Source organism: Neofelis nebulosa, chromosome X (assembly GCF_028018385.1).
Source record: "Neofelis nebulosa isolate mNeoNeb1 chromosome X, mNeoNeb1.pri, whole genome shotgun sequence".
NCBI lineage: Eukaryota > Metazoa > Chordata > Mammalia > Carnivora > Felidae > Neofelis > Neofelis nebulosa.
This window is the reverse complement of record NC_080800.1, coordinates 7,903,772-7,919,425: the sequence shown is the minus strand read 5'-3', so window position 1 is coordinate 7,919,425 and position 15,654 is coordinate 7,903,772. Positions and strand designations below refer to the sequence as shown.

The window sequence follows — 15,654 nt, the reverse complement described above, 5'->3', positions numbered from 1 at the left end:
CTTGCATAAGCTTCCTCCTTGTAATCTTTTTTTTCATTAAATTCTAGGACCATTTTAGTTGGATTCTTCTAATATCCCATAATGTCTGTATTTAATGTGTGTGTGTGTGTGTGTGTGTGTGTGTGTGTGTATGTGTTCACATTCATTCACTCTCACTGTTTTACTATAATTTGAATATGGTTCATCAGAGAAGAATGAGTGAATGAATGAGGAGGGAGTAAATGAGGGGTCAAGTTAATGGAGGTCACCCAGCCCGGGATGGAACAGTCAAGTCCACCATATTTGGGAGTTAGACAAGGGTCAGTAAGCCAGGTGAGCGATGGCAGCTCTGGACAAACACTTCGGCCCTGACTTTAGGCTGAAGCTGGTCTTCACTCTGTCTACCTCCTGGGATCAGGTGGCCTGGATGCCCTTAAACAGTGATCAAGGTTAAAAGGGAATCCGATATTTTTAAGTGCATCCTGCTCCTGTTTAAAGAGAGACAGGATGAGTTTAAGGAGAGTAGGGCATACTGTCCTGCTGCTTTACCTACATTTATATTGTGTTTTACACTTTTCAGCAGGTTTTCACATATACATTCTTGATTCAAGCTCGGGGGAAAATTAATTTTGCTACTGTATTCATATCTGTTGACCATGGAAGAGAGTCTCCAGGGGCATCAAACACGCACCACTTAGCTGAAGCAAGTAGAGAGAGATTGGTAAGACTCACCGGCTTCCCCATCTTTCCCAGGACAGGGTTTTTGTTCCTCAGCTGTGATCTGGAAGAGACAAACCTGTGGGTCCTCTGAGCATGATTTCATCCTTAGATGAAAAACCTAAGAGATAGAAAACCTAAGAGATAGAAATTAGTATCCCTCCCTTTTTACAGATGACGGAACCAAAGAGCTTCAAAGAGTTTTAATGGCATACCAAAGGCCATCTGTCTACTTCCTAGTTGAATTGGCTGTATTCTACTCAGTTGTGGTGCATGGGAGTCTGATACATAATGAGAAAGCAGACGTGGGGATTTCGATTCAAAGAAAGTGACCGAAGTTGTGTGAATTATGATCTTGTTTGTGACTAAAGTTTAATATGAAGTGATACCAGTTAAGTATTCTTAAATATGTACCCTGATTTATTGTAGATGGTAATGATTGAGTATCAACTCTATATAAGCCCTGGGTTCATGGGGCAGTGCACCCCACAAAGCTGCCTTTTCCTCATATTCCAGATGGGAAGTAGGACACAACTCTCTTTGCTTTCAAAAATCAAATCTCTCTGGTCCTTTTTAACAATTTCTATGGTCAGAATTAGCTGGGGCTCTGGCTCTTGATATTTAAAGAAAAACCTTTTAAATTAAAAAATCCCATTTTCCCCCTCAAGAAGCATACTTTTTGTGTATCAAATGAGCTTTGTTTTGGGATTATTATGATTTGCTATGAGTTTACTAACCTGATGAGGCAAAAACAGTCGAATTATGTGTTCTATGCAGTATCTGAAAGCAGTGTGCACTCAAGAAGTTTGTCTCTACCTGGTATGTAAAAGAAAAGTAACAGATAAGAAGGCTTAGGGGAGACAAGCACAGGGGATTCCCCCCCAAATTCTCTTGCATTTATTACCATCGTATGATAGTTCATTATTATCATAGATACAAATTATCATATGCAGTAAATCCCATTAATCTTGCACACTTTCTCAGTTGATCATGCCAGGTTGAAGCCTGGAGGTTTTACCATAAAATCTGTTCATTTATGTATGTCTTCTGTAGGTATGTAGGTGTTTAGACATTAGAGATTAGAAATTGGACATTAGAGGTAGAGGTAGAGGTGGAGGTCATCAGTGGTTCTTCTCTGGGGGAAATTTCTGAGGGACACACACACACACACACACACACACACACACACACACCAAAGAACTTTCTGATCCAAAATGTCAATTGTGCTGAGGTTGAGACACTTTGAGATAGATACAAAGATAGCTAGATACATAGGTAGATACACAGATACACAGGAATAAAGCTAGTTATATGCTAAGTGCCAGACATTGTGCTTGGCAGACAATGATCAGGGCATCCCTCGTCGACAACATAACTTATTGTACAGTCATTGTGCGTTTTCACACCTCAACATCCCAACCTTGTTTCCAGCCTATGTACAAACCAGGTTCTCTTGGGAAAAAGAAAGTGTGGCCTCTCCCAGGATTTGACATCTTTCTAATCAGCATCCTTTTAGGAGTAAAACCACCTAAACATGCGTTTCTAGGTGAAGGTAATTTTTTGTATAGCATACATAGTTCCTAGCGCTGATAACAAATTCAGCCGGCTTAATCAGATTCAGATTTGGTATGCTGTTTCAGTGGAAAAGGAAAACAAATGTAAGAGGGCACTTTGGAACTTTGGCTCTTGTTAAGGAGTTTATGTAATTTGCTGCATTAAAGTTTAAATCCAAGCTCACAATAGCTTCACATTTATGATATAAAACTAATTCAAGATGAACTATGCAGTCCCCTGAGATGTCTTTGCAGATCTCTGTCCCTGTTCTCCCACTTCCAATATGCCAACTATTACCAAAATCTCAATCAGTTTCTAGACAGAGATTTCTTGCATCTAATATGGCTTGTGGATTCTGGGACCAACATCAATAAAAGATTTGGAGCCCTGGGTGTGAGTAGCCCGTCCAGGAAATACATGTCTGGACTGATTTAGGGCACACACTAATCAAATACTTTTTTTAAGTTTATTTATTTATTTTGAGAGAGACACAGAGAGTGAGTGAAGATGGGGGAGGGGCAGAGAGGGAGAGAGAGGATCCCAAGCAGGCTCCCTGCTATGAGCACAGAGCCTGAGGCGCCCCTCTCCCCCCTCCCGCCACACTCGCGAACCCTGAGATCATGACCTGAGCAGAAATCAAGAGTTGATCGCTTAACCGACTGAGCCATCCAGGTGCCTCACTAATCAAATACTTTTGATTGACTGTTAATATCTCACACTTAACCTTGTCAAGACTATCCTGACTTATAGTTACTACTGTTTCAAGTCCTTTTTAGAAAAACACCATGGAACGTGTAAGTGAATGCACACTGGTCTACAGAAATTCTAAGCACACATTAATTGCAGATTAACTGTGAGGTTAAATGATCAGGGAAACGTCTGTGAAATGCTGGGACTCCTTTGAAGAAGAGAACCCCGAAGACTTCATATGTGCAATTGTGAAAACTTAACCTAACCTTAGGGATTTTGACTTTTTTTTTTTTTTGGCTTCCCATTATATATATTCCCAGGTAGACCAAAAGCTAGATTGATTTCTAAATAGAAGTACCCATTAGGATGAAGCCAAGGTCAATCCTAAATGTATCCTTTCAGCATTGGGACACTAGACAGTATGGGATTCTCAAAGAACAGCCCTCTAAGACATGACAGCTTTCAGTCTCAAAAGCTTGCTGATCAGTCTCTCTCTCCAAGGTTCCTGAAAAACTTGCTAAACCAGAGCTATTCATTGACACATCTGCCTTCAAAATCACATAGAAAAAAAAAAACCTAACATTTGAAAATAGAAAAAGGCAGAGAAGTTTCTCAGTACTCCAATATGTTTCCAATCTATGTCAAATCTCTCAGTTCTTTTAAAGACTAATCCTTTCTTCTGATCCCTGTAGCTTAAGAGAATAATAGCAGGGGGCCACCTAACCAGGCTGGGGAGCTCGAACTGCTGGAGTCCACCAGAGGGATACAGAGTCTATTTCCATGTCTGTCTGTTTCCTTTGCATGTTCCTGCCTCCGTCCCTGTCCTTCTTGGATGGCTCTTTTCTTCCTCTTGTCTTTCCTTCTCTGGCTACAGTATAAAACTAATGTGTTATTCTTGTTTGGTGGGGGGGGGGGGGGGGGGAGGCATTTAAAAACATGTTTAAATATTTAAAATTGTTTTAAATTTTTTACTCGTTTATTTTTACATAATTTGGGATCAACAAAAAAGTTTCCAAGAAAGTACAGAGACATGCTGTATACACTTGGCCTGGTTTTCCCTAACGTTAATGTCTTCCATGACCATGGTAATTCTGTCAAAACTGAGAAACCAACATTGTACCTTACTCTTAACTGAAGTCCAGACTTCATTTGGATTTCTCTAGTTTTTTTCACAAATGTCTTCTTTCTGTTCTAGGATCCCATCCACAGGACTCAGTGCATTTAGTCATTATGTCTCCTTGAGATCCCCTGGGCTATGAGTTTCTCTGTCTTTCCTTTTTAAGACTCACAGTTTTGAGGAGTGCTGGTCAGGTATTTTGTAGAATGTCACTCTCAATTTAGTTGCTATGATCTGAAAGTTCGTGTGCCCCCAAAATTCATATGTTGAAGTCTTAACCCACGTCGTGATGATATTGGGAAGTGAGGTCTTTGGGAGGTGACTAGGTCGTGAGGATTAATGCATTTATCAAAGAGACCCAGCAGAGAGCTCCCTGGCCCCGACCACCTTGTGAAGGAACGGCATGAAATCTGCGACCCAGAAGAGGGCGCTCACCCAGCCATACTGGCCTCCTGGTATTGGACTTCAAGCCCCTTCTATGGGTTTGGGGAAAAATAGCACAGAGGTGAAGTGAAGTGTCCTTCTCGTGACATCGTAACAGGGGTGTTTTATATGCTTCACTAAAACATAACTTTTGACATTCTTCCAACCTTTAATTAAGTTGCTGTTATCTACCCTAATATCAGGACACATGGCTGACACATTACCCGCTATTACTTGGCAAATGAATGAATCTCTCTACGTCTGTCTCCATCGTCACCTATACTATGGGCCAGGGGCCCCGGGTGGGAAAAGGAGAAACTGTAGGCAGCCTAGATGCTGGCCATCTGATAGTCCAACCACTGCCATCGATCTGGGTTTTAAAGCATAGTTAAAAATCACTTTGGAAAACCGTGATATATTTTCATCTTCCTAAAAGAATGTTCTAAATTTTCATTTGGTTTTGATATTCAACTGTGGTGTTTTAAACGGTGCTAATGAAGTGAGAAGTAAGCATCTAGGAGTGAAGAAATACAGACCTTGGGAAACGGGGAGGTGGGTTAGCATGATTGCTGTAAAATTGCTTGTTTTCATTGCCCTTTGAGGATTGGCCCTCCCTCGTGGTTATTTGCCATCTCATTAAAAGGGAAACTCTCAACGACATGGTCTTGAAACACCTGCCTAGCCAAATGGAGAGAGGTAGCCTTTTCAGAGCTGTGGTTTTATTTTCTCTGTAGCTTGACGGGAGTCTTCATACTTGACTCAAAGCGGTGAAGTTTTGAGTGGCCAACAGACACAATTCAACGATGCAAAGTTAAGCAAATTGCTTAAGAATTCAACCTGCTTTATTTTGCGGAACATGCGTCCCCTCAAAGTTGAGTTTAAAAGGCCAAAATAATTGCTCGCCTTTGCTGGTGTCACTGGTAGTTTTGCAGGGAAGTCAGCTTCTCTTGCGCCAAGGCAGACAGAAAAATTATCTCCCGCTGTGGGGAGGTGGGAGGACGAGGCTGACCCGAGGAAAGAAGAGTTTCTTTGATTTTCTAGTCTTTTCTACATTAGCTGTTAATAATTGTTAAATGTCCTGGCATTTTGCAAGCAATTTAAAGGCCAAAAATCCCCGGGGTGGGGGTAGTTTATGGGAGTAGGATGGGTGGGGGAAATCTATAATTCTCGTCTTCTGTTTTGAGAATAAACATTCTTGACTAAAAGAGAAAAGGCACCTTTTCTCCCTCATTGACAATGGGCCCCCATATCGGATGATAGGTCTGTGAGGAAAACCTGGACAATTTCTAGCCTCTGCTCCTCTTTGGGTTCAAAAACCGCCAAGAAAACCATGAGTGACAGAAGGGGCTTTTACAGGGAATCAGACACCTAAAAATCAGTCTCAAGTAGAACTTCAAAAATTAACTCCTCAGGACGATTCATATCCTACAGCAAAGTTGCTGTTTCAGTACTTGGACCGGGAATTGCAAAGGAAAGGTTTCTTAAGATAAGCATTTGTGTTTCAAATTTCCCCCACTTGGCTCTTTATGATAACAGCTTTGGTAAATAGCATAGCAGTTGAAACATTTATTATTGGAACAGAAATGCAATTACATGCAGATGTTGCGCTGTGACCCATTGCTTTGTGCTGCACACGTTTTCAAGCTGGAGGAGGAACACGCAGGTCACCGAGTAAATGCTCTAGGCTGGGCTCCGCTTATTCTCCTGACTTGACTTATCTAATCTCTTTCGTGAGTGTTGCCACAATCGAGGCCTCCGTGGCCCTTCTTGGCAGCCGGTTTCATTGCACGATTACTCCAACTACCGTCCAGAATGTCTTTTCATCCAACGTAAACGTTCTCTACTTAATCCAAACCTGGCCCTTTCTCCAACATTCCTGTTCCGAGACACATGCAATGACCGCTGGGTTTCTTTTTTCAAGTTTGTCATTGTTGTCTACTTTTTGTCAAGGTGGGCCTTTTGTTTTGTTTGTTTTTTGGCTTTGCGATGAATGAACTGTGGTAATGTCAGGTAGCGACCAAGAACTATGAAGGAAATCAAATGGGTAAGTTGATGTAGAAACACTGGAGGTGGGACGGGTGGTGACAGTGAGTCCTGCTTATCATGGGTGGCCTCCTCCTGGACAAGAAGAAGTCTGCATACATTCTGAGGGCTTAGGGGCTAGCAGTGAAGATGCCAGGTGCGTTGGCTTCCTATTGCTGTTGTAACAAATTACCACAAGCGTAGTGGCTTAAAAGAGCCCACATTTATTATCTTACAGTTGTGGAGGTCAGAAGTCCAATGCAGTTCTCACTGGGCTGAAGTCAGGGTGTCCACGGGGTTGCTTTCCTTCTGGAGGCTCTCGGGGGGAATCTGTTCCCAGCTTCTAGAGGCTGCCCACATCCCTTGGATCATGGTCTCCTTCCTCCATTCGCAAAGCCACCAATAGCTAGCCCAGTCTCTCACCTGGCATTGCCCTGACACTGATCCTTCTGCCTCCCTCTTCCACTGTATGGCCCCTGTGATTACAATGGGCCCACCCGGATAATCCAGGATAATCTTCTTATCTTAAAGTCAGCCCATTAGCAACCTTAATTCCATCTGCAACATTAATTCCCCATTGCCATTTAACATAGCTTATTCACAAAGTTCCAGAAATTCAGATGTGGACATCTTTGGAAGGCCACCACCATGCGGCCTTCCACACCAGGAGGAGTGTCCCAGGCGGTGGGGATAATATATACAAAGGTCCTGAGGTCTGAGCAAGGTGGGTATGTTGGGGAAGGAGAAAGAAGGCCAGTGTGGACTATGGAGAACTCTGGGAGCCATGGTCTGATAACTACATTGTATTCTAATTATACGAAGATACCGCTAGAGGTTTTAAGCAGAGAAGTAGCATGATCTGATGTATGTTTTAAAAAGATGGTTTGGGCTACTCTGTGAAGAATAGACTTCAGAGAGGCAAGAGCAGAAGTAGGGAGAACAATTAAGAAGCAATTACAATCATCAAGTTCAGAGGTTCTCCAAAAGGGGTAATGTCATGCCCTCCCCTGTCACCGCAGCTGCAGGAACATTCAACAATGCCTGAAGATACTTTTGGTTGCTGTGACCTGGACGGTAAGGGGAGAGAAAGTGCTCCTGGCATCTAGTGGGAGGAGGTCAGAGATGCTGCTGTGCCTCCTGCAGAGCACAGGACCGCCCCGTCACAAAGAATGATCCAGGCCAATCGTGCTGAGGCTGAGAAATCGATCTAGGCAAGAGACGACACTGACTTGGACTGGAAGAGTCAGAGGCGATGGCAACGAGCAGTCAGTTTCAGGATTCAGGGGCAGTGGGACAAAGACTCACCCATAGCCAGGCTTTAGCTTTCAGGGCTTTATCAAAGGAGGGGGAGGCTATGGGGCTGGCTGCAAACCAGAGTGCTTTGGAGAGGGATGGGGTGCAGGTGTACGTGGGGGAGGAAAAGACAGATGGTGTTTGGAGTGCTGGGCTTTCCTCGACGCGCCCGAAAAGATACACCACAGGGTTTCCGTTGCACTTCGTATTGGCTCTATTCTCCCAGCCTCTATGCACATGGCGTTTATCGTGGTCTCGAATTGTAAACCCAGGGAACCTGGGTACTATTTCCTTCTCCATCACCACTAGCTTGTTGACATGAGACAATTGACTTAACCTCTCCTTGTCTCCCTTCTCACCTTTGTCTAATAAGGACAACATTTGCTTCATTGACTTCAGCTAGTTATGAGGAACTTGGGGGAAAAACTTAAAAGTGCTGTGTGCGTATATTCTGTCGCAAATTTGTGTTTCCTTTAATTTCCTCGTTGTAATCCTTCTAGGTTTTCTCATATTTTTTTCCTCATTAATATTTTTGTAGCCGAAAGGCAATATAGTTGATAAATACTTGATAAAGTAAGACAGTAAATTATATTTTGGATTTTATTCCCATGACATCCTCAAGAATTACATATTCTATGTCCATCACTGGATGAATGGATAAAGAAGATGTGATAGATATAGATATAGATATCTCCACACAATGGAGTATTACTCAGCAATCAAAAAGAATGAAATCTTGCCATTTGCAACTACGTGAATGGAACTAGAGGGTATTATGCTAAGCAAAATTAGTCAGAAAAAGACAAAAATCATGACTTCACTCACATGAGGACTTTAAGATCCAAAACAGATGAACATAAGGGAGGGGAAGCAAAAATAAGATAAAAACAGGGAGGGGAACAAAACAGAAAAGACTCTTAAATATGGAGAACAGAGGGTTGCTGGAGGGGTTGTGGGAGGGGGGATGGGCTAAATGGGTCAAGGGCACTAAGGAATCTACTCCTGAAATCATTGTTGCACCATATGCTAAGTAACTTGGATGTAAATTTTAAAAAATAAAATAAAAAACAAGCACACAAAAAGAATGACATATTCTAATTCTTTCTGAGTATTTAATAAGGAGGCTGGTGTAGTGACACTTCTGGCTAATTTCATTTAATCTATTTCACCAATTTATTCACTAGCACCTGTGCGGAAAGTACTGTTAAAGGAACTTGAACAATAGAAAATGGCCAAAATAGAGCTCCTCTTGCCTTCTAGGCGTTTGCAGTCAATTTTAGTGCCTTGCCATTCTGGGACACTTCTTATAATGTAGAGAGCAGGGCTCTGCACAGTTGCGCCCAAGCTTGGCTGCCTAGTTTCGTCAATAAAGTTTTATTGGTACCCAGCCATACCCGTTCACTTACATATTATCTGTGGCTGTTTTGAGCCACAACAGCGGGGTTGAGTAGTTGTAGCAGGGAGACTTATGCGTGGCAAAGTCAGAAATATTCACTATCTGGCCCTTTGCAGAAAAAGTATGCGACTGTCTGAGCTAGGGTACTTGGTCTTTTGGAAATGTCAGCTCTTGCTTCTAAATTTGCTCTGATTTCTTATTTCTTGAGATGGGGCTCACTTAATGCCCCCATGCCAAGGGCTTTACAAGTAAGAGTGCTAAGCTGCCAGTGTATATTCAATTTACGGGCTTATATTTGCTGAATATAGGTTTTCTAGCATGTATTTTGTGGACCATTCATTCTAATCCTCCTTTTGTCCCTGTTGGACATAAGCTGCTTTTTTACCGTCATCCCCCCTCCCCCCACTCTTCAAGGTCATTTTGAATTATAATACAATCCCCTGAGGTGTTAGCTATCCAATTTAGTACCATCTGCAAATTAAATCAACTTGTCTTTTATTTCATCACTCAAGTAACTGATAGAAATATTAAGAAGAGCCTGCCTCGGGATATCCTTTTTAAATGTCACTGTTTCCCCCAAGGTTCAGGCAGAGCCAGCGATAATCGGAGTCCACCTTTAAGCAAGCACTCTCATGGAAACCGGAGCTGGTCAGTAACTTCCGAACTGAAATTGCCAGTCTTTAGGCCCCAAGGGGTATTGAATATGCCTACCTAATTGATGCTTTCCCCCAGCTACATGGTCTGCCGTATCTGTCATGTGTCCACTCGTCGTGTATTCTAGTTCTGTCTCTTGCTTTGAAGTTAAGCGGGGCCAGAGGACTTGCTGTGGCCAATGAAGGGTGAGCAGAAGTTAAGTGTCCCTTATGAAGTGAAGTTTTGAAAGGCAGAGCATGATTCACCGGGTCCCCGTTTCCTGCCTCAGCAGCCGTGGAAGTATGTGTTGAAAGGAACCTTCATCAGCCTGGGCTCCCGAGTGGCTGTGAATGGAGAACCTTCCCCGTTGATCTCTATAAACATTTGGCCTGAGTGAAACAAACACCTCTGTTGTTACAAGCCACTGAGATCCAGGGGTTCCTTGTTAACAGAGCATAACCTCACCCATCCTGCCTGATACAGCACCACAACATTCTTCTAGAAAGCTCCACTAAAACTAGGGACCATTCTTTTTCTGTGTGTCCTTTACGATTAGTACCCCGCACAGACCCTTCTCCAGCCCAGGCCCACCAAGTCTGATCGTGGGAAGGCCGGCCTCTGGCCTTGGAGAGGCCACTGACTACAGTGAAAGTGTTAAGCTTGGACATTTGTCTATTAATCTTTCTATATTGTTGTGGAACTCAGTTAAACATTCTTGTGTTATGAGAAATCCAGGGCAACGTGAGAGTTTCACATTCCATAACATGGATGTACACAGCCTTTCCTGGAAGATCGTTAGCTCTGTGATGGTGCAGGCGTGCCCAACTTGCTTGCGGCTGTATTTCCAGGACCTAGAAGAACTCCTGGACCATGTGAAGCATCAATAAATGTATTGGGAATGATTGAAAAAAAAAACAAAAAACAAACCCAGTAGGTACTTGCAGTAATCTGTGAGGTGCGTGGCCATCTTTATTTTCCCTCGAGAGGTGAAACGTCAAAACATTATAAGTAACTTACCAAAGGTCACACAACCAAGACATGGAACCAGAATGGAAGCACCTTCTGACTCCAAGGCACCTGCTCTTCCTTGGGTTAGTGTGGTACACCCAGGGTGCCGTAGAAATAGCAAGCGTCCTGGAGTCTGACGGACTGAGATTTGAATTACCGCTCAACTACTCATTAGTTGTATGTCATTGGGAAGTTCTAAAATCTATCCCCTGATGTTTTCCTTTAACCACTATGATATTTTCTCCCCTTCGAGTAGGTCTTATATTTTATTTAGTTTCCCATAAGTGCTATTTTTGGGGCACGGTGTAATTATTCTGCCATAAGTACTCTCTCTTTGGGGGCCTGTATGGTTAGGCTGAATTCATGCTGTGTCAGTGAGCCAGCCTTTCCCAAACCATTTCTTGAGGCGTCCAAAATGGATTTAGCAGAGGGTTATATTCCTTCTTTGAAATATGCTACTTTGAGATCCAAATTTCATTTTGACCTTCCAATTCAATAATTATAGCCTAAGATATTTTATGTTTAAAACCTAAATGATTGTTTGCTTAGAATTGTAAGAACAAATTTGGAGGCCAGATTAAGGCACTTAAAGGTTTAGCCTGCCCTGGGAAAAAAAAAAAATGCATTCTTTGTCTTGCATCAACACGTTAATAAAGTCTAACGTTCCTGCATAAACAGAACTTGCTTCAGCGGGAATTATGACAACATAAAGGGTGCACGATCATAAATGGACTCTAGTAGTGTAAGCCATTTACGTGGCATGGAACAGAGAGTTTTACTTAAGATTAATGAGAACCCAATAAGTAGAAAACACTAATATTCCTTCCTGTGGGGGAGTCGAGATGAGTCCTAACTTGATGCGGTAGAAACGTGTGTACCGTGAACAGAAAAAATGTGTGCAATATTTGCAGTTATATCTTCATAACGTTTTATAACCCGAATTCGTCTTCAATAAAAATATACTTCCTATCTCATTTTATGATCTTTCTGGAGTCATTTAAAGGCAGTCGTTTTAGCAGTAAGTTATGACTAGAGAAAGAGCATTTTAATCCGTTTGTATATTGCATTTAAACTCTCCGGGCGTATGATTATTAAAAATTAGATTTGAACATGGAAAGCTGCCATTTTAATGTTCTTCTGTCCCTTCGAGTTGGTTCTATTTTTGGAAATTCTCTGGAAGTTCAAATCTCGAAGATCTGGGACTGGGGGCCTGCCACAGGCTGGTCATGAGACTCGAGAGCGATCGCTTGATCTCTGCGCTCCTGTGAAGATGAGAAGAAACACCGTGTGGAGCATCTTCGCCCCGCCGAAAATGCTGTTCAGAGATTAGTCCCCCGTCCTGACAGTGCGACTTTTGTGCTTCACCGCTCTCAACAGAAGCTCTTTTTGGTTTTTCCTCACAATTTTCGAGAGTTGATCTGAGCCAACGTGGATCGGAGTGAGGCGGCGCCAGGAGCGCCCCCAGCAGAAGCTCTCTGCAGTTGGTTTGTGCCGGTGCTGGCTTAGGTGCTGTGTAAACATCCTCTCCCCTTTCCGGAGCAGAGGCCTAAGACGCAGCGCCGAGCTGTTTTTGCTAAGACGGACGCTCCGCGAAGAGGGGACACCCAGTGGATGAAATACAGATGATTCATCTGAAGAGAGGTTTTCTTTAGCAGGCAGTCTCCACCTCCAACACCCGGCCGGGCGCTGCAGAGGCTCAAGTCTCTACTGAGTCACAGGAAGACTTGCCGCCGAATTGGTTAGACTTACACGGAATTATTACTGGACTTGGCGGTGGATAAATATAAGGGGGGAAGAGCCAGTTATTAGACAATTGTTCTGTCACATGCTTGCATTTAAAAGCTACAGTTCGAGCCCAGAGTCGGGCCTTCCAGGAGTTCTCTTAAAGGTGGATTGTCTTATCCTCTTAAGTCCAGGAAGCTGTTGAAAATGTTTTTCCGTGCAATTATGCAAATTCACATGCCTTAGATTTCCTTCCTGAAACCATCAAATAACACGTCACTCTGTGGGCTCAGGAGGGTTATTACGGCGAATAAATAGATGTCATTACCTGTCGTTTCGCCCATCAGAAAATACAGTAGCAATTACTGCCTTGTCAAGGGAGTACACTCCAAATGATCCAATTGCGTTATCTACTGAGGGCCCCGGGAAAGTTGAATAACGAGGAGCTCCCCCGCTCACGTAAGGCGTTTGAGCCTTATTTGGTGGAAGTGTAGTCACGCTCTCGTCCTAGCACATCTCCTGTCTGCGTCTTTGAAAACCGTTTCAAGACGAGTTAACCTGGGTGTAAAAACCTAGAAGGCAAATGATACCATCCCCTCCTTTGGTTTTGCCCCTGCCAGTGCCTTCGGACACTATGAGGTCGGTCCCAGGTCCCGATATAAAATACGAGCTGTTGACTCACAGTTCTACCAGAAGGGCCAATTTCACAGACCGCCAGGATAAAGATGATTTTAATTAAATCGCACAAATCCCTTTGTGCTGCAACCAGAGCCCAGGCAGGCTGGCGGACTCTGAGCCGTTCTGGCATGCATAGAGTTAACCAGGTTACCGGGATTCCTAGTTAACTTCTTTCACCAGGAATGCAATTCATGTTTACCTATATAAGGAAACCTGTTAGGCTGACCTGAGTTTGGCAGATTTTTGCGCTGACGGGGAGGCGTGTAAGCACACAGCCTGGAAAGGGGAGTGATTCGGAGCTGGACAGAGCAAGCTTCCTGAACGCCCCGGCCATTCAGCTGTTCCGAGGCAGCCTGCTCGGAGGACCCACAGGTTTGTCTCTTCCAGATCACAGCTGAGGAACAAAAACCCCCGTCCTGGGAAAGATGGGGAAGCCGGTGAGTCTTACCGATCTCTCTCTGCTTGCTTCAGCTAAGTGGCGCGTCTCGATGCTCTCACCCAGGAAGCGAAGGGAGAGGCGTAGCTCAGGGTCCAACCCCACAGCTCCTTCGCGAACAAACACAATGCTCCGCAAATACCTCCACACAACTTTTCCTGCCTGGTTCGTACACCGAGAATTCACAGAGGCAATGACTTTAGCACCTGAGACATTGCAGAGAGTGTTTTTACTAGCCAAGAGTTTGTAGACCGTCGCGATGAGCAAACTTTCTCATCTTTTTTGCACGCTGAAACAGTGGAAATGAGCCTTGGGGTGCTTTGCGAGAAGGCTGAGTCCCCAAGGAAGTAATAGTAAATCTAAGTGGGTTCTTAAAACCACAGGCAGTGTGATATTCTGCAGAAGGGCAATTTGTCACTAAAAAGGCAGTCTGAAGGTATCATTTTTCATTCATGCAGCAGCAAACTCTTTGCGTCCTGCACATTGCAGTAAAGGACACCTTCTGAGACACCGAGGAAAGAAAGAAGCCAGGCTGGGCTCTTTGTTCTAGACAATGTAAAGATCACTCGTGCATTTTGACAAGTAGCGGGTGTCTATTTATATATGAGGCGAGAACGATGAACAAGGGCTTCATGTCAAAGGCATTGCGGTCGATTAAGTTGGAATTTGGCTATACTCTCTACGTATACAAAAGTCTCAATCTGAATGTAATTAAACACGGAAACGTGAAAGTGTTTACCAGACTTCCAGGGGAATTGTATTATACTTGGGAACAGCCAATTGTAAGACACAACTGCGGAAGAAGAAAAAACTATTCCAACTGAGTTCTGGGGCATAGGTAAAACTTGGGAAAAGAAAGTGAATTTCCTTATAGGAGAGCTGTCAAAAGGGGTTTGGAATCCGGTACAAAGTTTTATTTTTTTATTTTTTCACGGCAAGGGGGTTTTCCTAATTGAGTGAGCTGTGCCAGTGACCGCGGCGAGTAAGGACCCGGTTTCTGGGTCGTCCCATTCCGAAACTAACTTCCAGAAAAGTAATCAGTGTGAACAGATAGGAGAGGGTGATCGCTTCTTAAAAAAAAAAATCGCAAGCCATCACCCATTCTCTAGGAGGCTACTGATTAAATATGGGGACCAGCAGCTACCTGCTCAGAAAAACAAAAGCTATGGCCAGTTTTATGTAGGGTCCTTGACTTGAGAAAGCGTAACTCTCCACAGTAACATAGTTTAAATGAAACCTGCTCACGTCCAGGGGAAGGAAACCTAGAAAAGCTGTATGTGTGGTACAGTAGACGTTTTGGTAAATACAATTCTTAATAGCAAAAGCAGCAGAACTTGGAAGACACAGGCAGACGTTTTCGAGCCAGTTTCCCAACGGGAATCAGTAACCCAGGAGACACAAAACACTATTTGAAAATACACGGTTAATAACAGATGTTTATACCGGGTTGTCTCGCCCTGCCGATGCGATGGCCCCAGGCCAAATCAACCAGCACGTCCGCTGTTTTTCCTGCGAGTTCATATGTACACAGTTATTATATACTAATTACATCAACAGCCAGGGGAATATATAACCAGAAAGATAGATAAGTCTCTTGGGGTGCGGAGGGCCTCGGGTAGACGTCGGGGTTTTGAGTCTTGTGACAACGTGACTGCGGACGACTAGGGGTCTTGTCTCCACAACCTACTCATCCTTGGCTGCTCGGCAGCTCGTGTGGGGGCAAGAATGGTGATGAATGTATTTAACTTAACACCTTGGCGTTAATAGAGTTTGAGGAGGATTCCTTCTCGAAGATGCAAGTTATTTCAGGGTCTGAACCGATCCTGCAGCGAAAGGCGCTGGGATGCTGTGTTGTCGCCTTAGCCCTTTTCGAGCCACCGCTAGTGTGTTGTGTGGAGGGCACAGCCATCCGGCAGCCTCTTTAGATCTGTGAGATGTTAGGAGGGGTCTTGGTTAAAGGAGATTGAAAACACTTGGAGGGAAACA

General features: G+C 43.7%; 1 protein-coding gene across 2 annotated transcripts in view; it reads left to right on the top strand.

Moving 5' to 3' along the window:
- MID1 (midline 1) overlaps positions 1-15,654 on the top strand; it is a 588,063-nt gene that overhangs the window by 234,306 nt on the left and 338,103 nt on the right. The window contains exon 1 of one of the 2 annotated variants that reach the window (XM_058713623.1): positions 13,367-13,669. The exons of the other annotated variant lie outside the window; for it this stretch is intronic. The gene's annotated coding sequence lies outside the window, so the exon portion shown is untranslated. Of the gene's footprint in view, positions 1-13,366; positions 13,670-15,654 lie in introns of those variants that run through there. 2 annotated transcript variants of the gene reach the window in all.